Here is a 10366-nt window from a genome sequence, read left to right as displayed (position 1 = left end):
GGGAGGTCTGTCGGGCCCCCCGTGTCCCAGGGAAGGGACAGGAAACGAGCGCAGGCTGGGCAGGACCTGGAGGTGTTTGCGTCGCCCGGCTGGCGCGCACGGTGTGTGGTGCTTAGCAACGGAGAAGCTCCGCGTGCGGTTCTGGTTCCTGGACGTTCTCGCTCCGTCCAGGCTGCTGAGCCCATCCCACGTGGTGACTGTGGCTGGCGCTGGGAGTGGACACCCCCTCACGGGGCTCACTGCCTCCCTGTCCACTGTGTCCCATAACCACCCATCTGAGGGTGTCCCAAGTGGTCAACTTTGCATCCATCGGATATGGAAGGCTACTCTTGACCTCGAGAAGGTCTGAGCCCCAGGTCAGAGTGGGGAAAGGGACAAGCAGCTGAGCAAAGCACACAACACCCCGTCAGCAAACGGGCGGGAGCACCCCGGGCCAAGTCGGTGGTGGTGTGGCTGGCAGAATGATGTCCCTGAAGGTGTCCACACCCCGTCCCCAGAATCTGTGACCCTGTCCATTTACAGCAGACAAGGCACTCTGTTGATGGGTGAAGTTACTGACCTTGAGACGGGAGGGTGTCCCGGATCACCCGTGTGGGGCCTAGAACGGGGGCAGACGTGGGGACCTTTCCCGGCTGCCCGGAGACCAGATGGGAGGGGGAGGACGGATCTGAGCGTCACAGGGGCCCCGGGCCAGGCGCTCACACAGCCCGTCACGGTGGAAAGGCCCTCGGCGGACGGCCCGAAGGACACGGCATCAGTCCTTCAACCGCCGGAAGCCCGCCAACACCCCGCACGAGTGAGGAGCCGGGTCCTGCCCCACGGCCTCAGAGACACGTGCAGCCAGAAGGCCCCTGATCGTAGCCCACGTCAGGCCTGTCACCTGCACAACTGGGACGGGATAAATGTGTGTCGTCTGAGCCACTGACTCTGCGGTAACTCATTAGATCAGCAGTAGGAGATAAAGAGATGGTTCTGTTTCTGGAAGGAAGCAGAAGCCGACCTCCAGCTGGCACAGACCTGAGGGGCCCCACCTGACACCGGGGTGTGCGCGGGTGCCAGGGCGGACGGGCCTTGGGGACGGGACACAGAGGAGGATGTGGGGAGCGGGGCAGGTCCCCCGCCGGAGACCCTGTTGGAAATGACAGGAGGCACCTGCAGACGCACCCCGGTCACCGGCCCCAAACCAACACAACCCGGAACCGCGCTTACCTCGCCTGGACGCCGTCTCCGCTTCGCACACTTACCGCAGCACAAATCCCAGATGTGATCTCGGGAAAGAAAACTATGTTATAAAACTGTCAAGCGCACTCTCCCCCGAAGTCCCTCTGCAAGAGAGATCCCCTTCTTCCGGGACATGGTGCCCCCGCTCCGTGGCATGTTTTCCCTTGAAGAAACGACAGCAGCTCATTACCAAATTGTGTTACTTCTGTCATTTGACAAAAGGGATGGCCTGGTGGTTACCCGATCTCAAACAATTTCCAGAACATTTTGAAAAACTATCCCTGGCATCAGCGTATGCACACGCCGCTGACACACACCTGTGTGCTGGGCACTTGGGGCACCGACTTCTTATGGTGAGAACATCAGGGGGCAGGACGGCTGACATCGCAGTCACCTTCCCGGTGCTGTCACAATAGCTTGCCGAGGTGCTACACAGCCTTGCCGCGGTCCCAGCCACCCTTAGGCGGCACCGGGTCCTTATTGCGAGGAGGCTCGGCGGTCAGAGCAGAGTAGGACCGGGGGGGAGGTGCCTGTGCGCCCCTGGATGCAGACACTTGGGTCCGACGGTGTGGGGTGCCCGTAGACACGGGGAGCCCGAGGTCCCTCAACAGTCCCAGCACGGAAATCCCGGTCTCCAACGCTGGCGGCGGAGGAGGCGGCAGGGCCGCCGGGGGGGTGCTGACGGGCAGGGGCAGCGCCTGGCGGGGAGCCATCGCCCCAGGCTGATTCCGGTCCGAGTCCTAGGATGAGAGGCCGGGGCCCCGGACTCCCGAGCGGCTTCCGGGCAGGACGTGAAGAGCGGCTCTGACAGATGACGTCAGACGAGCTGATACAGGACGTGACATGCGACGTTCGGATATAACAGACGCGTCAGACACGTGGCTCCAGCACGTGAGTGCTCCCCGCGGCGCTGACAGATGACGTCACACGAGGGAACCAGGACGTGACGTGTGTGATGTGCAGACGTCATGGGTGGGGACAGACGTGGGGTTCAAGGACTTGCCGTGCACCGCGCGGCGCTGACAGATGACGTCACACGAGGGTGATCCAGGAAGTGACGCGCCTGACGTGCGGATATAACAGATGGGGTAAGACGTGCAGATCCGGGACGTGACGCGCGCCGGGCGGCTCTGACAGACCGCGACGTCGGAGGTGCGGACCCCCATCCAGGCCGAGAGGCCCGCAGGTCCCCGCGCAGAGCCCCCTTCCCCTCCCGGCCAGCTCCTGCTTAGCGGCCGGTCGCCGGGGTCCTGTCAGCGCCAGCACCGCCCGGGCCAGGCGTCCCCACCCGGGACTCAGAGTGGGTCCGCGGGCGGCGGGTCCAGGACCCGGTTCGGCCGACGGTCCCGTCTCAGACGAACTTCTTGCGGGGGGGCCCGCACCCCGTCGTCTGCCTGAGACCCGGCCTCCCTAGGGAGCCCGGTGGGCCTCGCCCGGCCGCAGGGGGACGCCGTCGTCTCCGTGGCCAGAGGCCGCCGTGTCCCCTGCAGCCGACGTGGGGAGGCCCACGTGTGCCCGGAGGCAGCCGCGTCCATGGGCTTCGACGCTTCGCTCCTCTGCTTAACGAGCCTCATGGCGGGGCTGGGGCTGCAGAGCGGGAGAGGCCGGTGTTTTCCTGCCCGGAGACCACCAGGCGCAGCCCCGCCCCCGCCCTCCCCCCGCGGGGCCTCTGAGCCCGGGGCCGCCTGGGACGGAGCTGCTCTGGCTGGAGCCCCCGAGTGGAGGCTGCGTGGCAGGGAGAGAGGGGCTCTCTTCCCGGACCCCGAGGACAGGTCCTGTGTCCCAGGAGGGAGCGGCGGTGCCCGCGGCCGGTGACCCAGATGCCGAGCCCGATGGAAGGGAGGTGAGGTGGGGTCCGTGGTCACAGCGAGAGGCCTGCCCGAGGCTCAGACGCCTGTCCCTGCATCTCAGGCCGCAGCCCCGAGCGTTCGGGCCTCTTCCCCAGCCGAGGCCTCAGAGAACCCCTGAGGCCCCCCCCAGGTGAGGCCTCCTAAGTGTGGGCCCCCCTCCAGTTACGGACCCCCAGGTAGGGTTCCCCCAGATGTGGGCTCCCAGGCGAGGCCCCTTGGTGAAGCCCCTATAGGTGAGGGCCTCCCAGGTAGGGTCTCCCCAGGTGAGGACCCTCAGAGCTGCCCCCCCGGGGTCTGAGCTCGTGGACTTGACGGCACCAGGCCTGGGCCTCGGGGTCTTCTGGGAGGGGGCCTCGGACCAGGCACGGACCGGTCTCTGCGGGACCGGGGCTGCGCGTCTGTAGACGGTGGGGTTGGCACCAGCCGCTGCCGCGGTCAGGACGCCTGCGTCCCCCCCCGTCCCCCCCCGTCCTGTGTGTCCCCCGGTGAACTCAGGGCCGGCTGCGGGGCGGGATGCGGGCTCCGTGCAGCGTCCACGCCTGCCTGAGTCCCCAGGTGGTGGCTTTGCAGTAAATGTCCCGGGCGTGGGGGTGGGGGGGTCCCAGGGGCGGTGCTGCTGGGCGTCCCCTGCAGCTCAGCCCGGGGGTGAGGGCAGCTGTTGGCTCTCTCTGTGGCCTCAGCTGCAGCCGTGAGCAGCAGGAGGGGGAGGGGGAGCGTCAGGGGGGTGAGGGAGCTCCTCTGTGGAGAGAGGCCCCAGGTTTCCGGAATGCGGGGCCAGGGTCCTGCCTCAGAGCCCCGCCCGAGGCCGAGTCCCAAGGTGGCCTGCGTCCTGGACCTCCCCCCGCGGGGCCGCGCGATCTGGGCCAGCAGAGCCCGGCTCCAGGGTGAGGGCGCAGCCCCTGCTCTGTGAATGTGGGTGCAGGTCAGAGGCGGTGATCGGGGGGAGAGCAAGCAGCACATCGGGCAGGACCCCCTGGGCCCCGCCGGTTCCCTCTGCGCCGTCAGGTGGAGCCCTGACTGGTGCCCTGTGGGGGGGGGGGCTCTGCCCCCGAGGCTGCAGGAGGGCGGGTTCTGTGGGGAGCAGGGGTCCTGGGGCACCTGCCCGCTTGGGGCCCGAGGGACTGTGGGGGCTGCTGGGAACGGGGGGCTGGGGGTGGGGGCCCTGCTGGAGAAGAGCAGACGCAGGAAAGCAGGAAGTGGGGGTGCAGGATGGAGCAGAGCTGTCTGCAGAGCTGGGCCAGCCGGGAGGGTTTCCCACCGTCCCGTGGGCGGCTGCCCTATGGGTGGTGAGCTCCCCGTCACCTGGAGGATTCAAGCAGACATGGGTGAACGGGGTTCTCCTGGCCCCGGGCTCAGAGACAGGAGGCCTGATGGGGGCCTGGAATGTTCCGTCTGTGGAGAGGAGCTGTGGTCGGGGACGACCCGGCCTGGAAGGCCCTGGCAGGAGGCAGGACTCGGAGAAGTCTGGCCCCCGGCCCACGGCGGGCCCCTCGGGAGGGGTCTTCCTCTGTGACAGCTCAGAATGTGCCGAGTCCCCCCCTCCCTGAGCCGTTGTGTCTGTTGGACGGACTGTCAGGCAGGAAGGCCTGTATCTGATTCAGGACCCCCTGGCCCACCCGCCCCCAGTCCCTGCGTCACACGTGGGGGGGAGGGAGGAAGCCCGGGGAGCCCTGTCCACGGGGCAGCCCCCCCTTGGCATCGCCCCCATCAGGACGGAGTCGTGGGGGATGGTGTCTGGGAGGGGCAGGGGCTCAGGAGGAGCAAGTGTGCTGAGGGGATGGTGCTGCCTTTGTGCTTTAGAACCAGTATCAACCAGGAGAGAGGAGATGGAGTCTAGAGCCCTCACAAGCTGCTGTATTTGGTTAGCAATTAGTAAGAGGGCAATTTGGGGACATTTACATGAGTTTAAGCTTAAAAATGAGTCCTTATTTTAAAGTAGTTTAATGGGGGGCACCTGGCTGGCTCAGTCAGTGGAGCATGTGATTCTTGATCTTGGGGTGGTGAGTCCAGGCCCCATGTTGGCATCAGGCCTACTTTAAAAAAGCCAGTCTCACAGCAGTCTGTAACAGCGGTTACAAATAGGTTGTGCAGATAAGCTTTCACGAGTACATGTGTAATTATCAACTCTGTAAACCTAACAGCTTAGAACAAGTATTGTTAAAAAAAAATCGGTTTATTTTTTTAGAGTAGCATTAGGTCCACAGCAAAACCGAGGGGCAGGTACAGAGATTTCCCACATCTCCCTGCCCCATGCACAGCCTCGCCATTATTGGCCTCCTCAGCCCGATGGGACGTTTATTACTACTCAACCTACGTGGACAGGTCGTTCCCCTTCCAGAGTCCGTGGCTTAGTCTAGGGTTCGCTCCTGGTGGTGGCCATTCCGTGGACTTGCTGCTGGACCAGGGCATAATAGCCGTACTCACCATGATGGTATCACACACGGTATTCTCGCTCCCGTAAGAATCCCCCGTTCATCCTTGCCAAGTCCTGACAACATGGATGCGTTACTGTCTTCTTGGCTTTGCCTTGCCCAGATGTCATATGGTTGGAGTCATGCAGCCCGTGGCCTTTCCAGAGTGGCTGCTCTCGCATAGGGATACGTTTCTAAGGTTCCTCCACATCTCTTCCGGCTGGATAGCTCATTTCCTTTCTTTCCCAGCCTTACTGAATTATAAGTGACACTGTGTGAGTCAAGGTGAACGTGCGCTGATGTGAAACTTTGATGGACGTGTTAGCTTCTGTGTTACATATCACAAAATTACCATTATTTGTGGTGAGAACATTCAAAATTTACTCTCTTCCAACTTGCAAGTTTAGTGTATAGTATTAACTATAATTACCATGCTGTATATCAGATCCCCCAGAATTTACTTTCTAACTGGAAGTTTACCCCTTTGACCAACTTCTCCTCACTTCCCCAAGCCCCTGAGCCCCTGGTAAACCACCATTCTGTCTGAGTTCACTCTGCTTCTGAGTTATTTCTTAAGATTCCACATGTAAGTGAGATCCTACAGTATTTGTCTTTCTCTTTCTCTGACTTAATTCACTTAGCTTAATGCCCACAGGGTCCATCCATGTTGTTGAAAATGGCAGCATTTTCTTTTTTTTTTTTTCCTGAGGCTGAATTCCATTGTACACACGTCTTTATCCACTCATCCGCCCATGGACGCTTAGGTTGTTTCCGTGTCTTGGCTATTGTGAATAATGCTTCAGTGAACATCGGAGTGCAGATACTTCTCTGAGACCCTGTTTCATTTCCTTTGGAAATATACCCAGAATTGGGATTGTTGGGCCCTATGGTAGTTTAGTTAATATTTTGAGGAGCCTCCATGCTGTTTTCCCTGGCAACGGTAGCTATTTCATTTCTCCCCAGCAGTGCATCAAGGTTCCCTTTTCTCTGCATCCTCACTGACATTTGTTATCGCCATTGGTTTTGATGATGGCCATCCTGACAGGTGTGAGGTGGTGTCTCATTGTGGGTTTGATTTGCATTCCCTGATGATGAATGATACTGAGGGCCTTTTCATGTGCCTGCTGGCCATCTGGATGTTTTCTTTGGAAAAAACATTTAGTCACTTCTTTTGTCCATTTTTAAATGGATTTTTTTTTTTTTTTACTTTGAGTTGTAAGAGTTCCTTATATGTATTAACAACCCCTTATCAGATGCCTGATTCATAAGTATCTTTTCCCATTCTGTAGGTTGTCCTTGCATTTTGTGGATTTGCATTTGCTGTAGCACAGAGCTTTTTAGTGGGTTGTAATCCCACTTACTAATTTTCACTTCTGTTGCTTGTGATTTTGGTGTCCTATCCAAAGCATCGTTAACAAGACCAATGTAAAGGTGCTTCTTTACTGTGTTCCCTTCTGTCGTAGACTCTGGGTCTGGAGTTCTCTCTTGTCCAGCAAGAGAGTGGACGCAGGATTAAATGCAAGAGAGGCTAATGTCCAGGAGGAGACCAGAGTCCTGAGTAAGGGTCCTCGCTCCATGTTTATTCAGATCAGAAGGCTTACAAACATGATGGACGTGCACAAAAAGACAGTAAAACCATGAAAGTTAACTGCTAGGTGTGAGGGAAAGGGGGTTTTGAAGATATGCGGTGTTATGGGTTTGGGTCAATACCAGATGACGTCCTGGTGCTGGGCAGATGGCTGTTTATGGCAGGCATGAGGCACCACAACTGTTCATCTTAGCTAGCTTGGGGGACAAGACAGACAGAGGCTGCTGCCTCTGGGTCAACAAAGCACCTTTGTTTTGCTAGTAAGCTCCACTCCCGCAACTCTGCCCTGCTGCAGTCTAAAGTCCTGTTTACCTGTTTACGTTCTTCCTTCCTGTGAAACAGCTTTCTGCTATTGTACTAAGTTGTGGGGGTTGGTTTCCACCCTGAATACCTAATCTTGCTTCTATTTCTTTATGCCTTTTTAACCCGTTGGTGCAAGCTCAGGGAATTCCAAAGCCTATTCCCCACACCCTTCTAGGAGTTCCTTGGTTTCAGGTATTATGCATCATTCATCAGCTTCAAATTATTTGGTGGATGGTATGAGCCAGGGGTCCAATTTCGTTCTTGTTCACAAGGCTCCAGCTTTCCCAACACAGCTGATTGAAGAGACCACCCTTTTCCCATTGCCTAATTTTGGTTCTTCTGTCTAATATGAGGTGACCGTACATGCAAGGGTGTAGTTCGGCGCCCTCTGTTCTGGTCCGTTGGTCAGTGTGTTTAATTTTATGCCAGCACCATGTTGATCACTACAGCTTCATATTTTAACTCAAAATCAGGAAGTGTGATGCCTCTAGCTCTGTTCTTTTCTCAGAATTGCATTGATTTTTAAGGGCCTTTTGTGGCGTCATACAAATTTTAGAATTTTTTTGTCTATGTGAAAAATGACGTTCACATTTTGATAGGGATGGCCTTATAGAGAGCTTTGTGCAGTACGGCTATTTTAACAATAATTTTTCTGACCCTTGAACACAGAACATCTTTCCAGTTGTGTCTTTTTCAATTTCCTTAGGGGTCTTGCAGTTTTCATTGTGCAGATCTTTCACCTCCTTGGTTAAATATATTCCTAAGTATTTTCTTGGTTTTGGGGTCATTGTGAATGGGATACTTCTCTTTATTTCTTTTTCAGACATTTCCTTAGCAGCGTACAGAAATACAGCTGATTTATGTGGGTTGGCTTTGTATCTGGAAACTTAATTCATGGTTAATTCTAACAATTTTTTTGTTGTGGGAGTCCTTCAGATTTTCTGTGCTTTAGAGCATATCATCTATAAAGACAGTTTTACCTCTTTTCCAGTTTGGATGCCTTTATTTCTTTTTCTTGCCAGGTTGCTCTGGTTGGAATTTCCAGGGCTGTGTTGAACAGGAGAGTGAGAGTGGGCGTCCTTGTCTCATTCCTGACCATAGAGGAAAAGCTTTAACCTTCACCAGTGAGTATGATGTTCACTGTGGGCTTGTCCTATGTCACCTGTATTATGTTGAGGTATGTTCTGTACCCACTTTGTTGAGGGCTCTTATCACAAAAGAATGTTGTATTTTGCCAAATGTGTTTTCCTCATCTGTTGACACGATTGTATGATTTTTATCTTCATTCTTTTAATGTGTAGCTTCACATTTATTGATTTATATATGTTGAACCCATCCCTGCATCCCAGGGATGAATCATAGTAGATCATAATGTCTGATCCTTTTAATTGTGCTGATGAATTCAGTTTGCTAATATCTTGTTGAGAACTTTTACATCTGTGTTTATCAGGAATATTGGTCTGTAGTTTTCTTTCCTTGTATTATCCTTAGCTACCTTTAGTCAGGGTAATGCTGGCTTTGTAAAATAAGTTTGGGAGTGTTTCCTACTCTTGAAATTTTTGTAAGAATTTGAGAAAGACTGGTGTTAATTTCCCTTTTAAATGTTTGGTAGAATTCACCAGGAAAGTCATCTGGTCCTGGGCTTTTCTGTGTTGAGGAGTTTTTGATCACTGATTAAATCTTTCATTATTGGTCTGTTCCTGTTTTGTTTTGTTTAACTTATTTTGATTCAGTCTTAGTAGGTTGCATGTTTCTGGGAATTTGTCCAGTGTTCTAGGCTATCAAATTTGGTGGTTTCCAATTATTCATAGCAGTCTTTTATGATCCTTTTTATTATTGAGGTATCCATTATATTCATTTCTGATTTTGAGTATTTTTTTTCTTAGCATCACTAAATATTTGTCAATTTTGTTTATCTTTGTTAATTTTCATTGTTGGAGGGAGGGGACAAAAATAAGGGCTGTCTTAGGCTGCCATGGTGACATACCCTCAAACTCACTTTTTATCACTGAATACTCCATTTTCTGGATGTACCAGTTTATTCAATCGCTGAAGAACATCTTTGTTGCCTCTAAGGCTTGGCAGTTATGACTAAAGCCGCTGTGAACATGTGTGCAGGTTTTGTGTGGACAATAAGTTTTCAACTCCAGTGAGTAAATACCAGGGAGTTTGCTGGATTTCGGGTAAGACTATGCTTAGTTTTTTAAGAAACCACCAAATGGTCTTCCAGAGTGGTTGCGCCATTCTGCATCCCCGCCAGCCAGGAGTGAGAGTTCTGGCTGCTCCACATCCTCTTCAGAAATTGGTGTTGTCAGTGATCTGGGCTTTCTGGACCTGGGCCGTTCTGAGGGTGCCTAGTGACATTGTGTTAATTTGCTTTTTCTCTGACATCTGATATGGAACATTTTTTTAAATGTTTATCTGCCATCAGTCTATCTCCTTTGGTGAGGTCTCTTCTGGTCATTGACCCATTTTTTATGGATTGTTTATTACTGTTGAGTTTCAGGAATTCTCTGTATATACTGGATAACAAAGTCCTGTGTCAGGGGTGGCCGTCTTCCTCCACTTGACTGTGTCCTTCACAGAATAAGTTTTAAAACTTAATCAAGTCCAGTATTCAGTTATTTCCTTCACTGCTGAAAAGTCCTTGCCTTGCCCAAGGTCACCTGCGTTTTCTCCTGAGTTTCTTCTGTAAACCTCAGAGTTTTGCACTTTAGGCCTGTGATCTATTTTGAGTTACTCTTCACGAGGTGTGTGAGCTCTGCATCTGGATGGTCATCCACGTGTTCCAGCGCCATTTGCTGCTAGAAGCGCCTTTGCTCCATTGTTTGCTTTTCTCCCTGTCAGCGACTGTGTTCGTGTGGCGTCTTCTGTTCTATTGACCCGTGTGTCTGTTCTCCCACTGCCACACTGTGTGCGCACTGGAGTGCTTTAGTACGTCTCATCCCTCCCCTCCTCCCCATCCTTCCCTCCTTCCTCCTCCCCCCTCCTCC

Source organism: Crocuta crocuta, unplaced genomic scaffold (genome assembly GCF_008692635.1).
Source record: "Crocuta crocuta isolate KB4526 unplaced genomic scaffold, BGI_CrCroc_1.0 scaffold862, whole genome shotgun sequence".
NCBI lineage: Eukaryota > Metazoa > Chordata > Mammalia > Carnivora > Hyaenidae > Crocuta > Crocuta crocuta.
Note: the sequence above shows the minus strand (reverse complement) of the source record.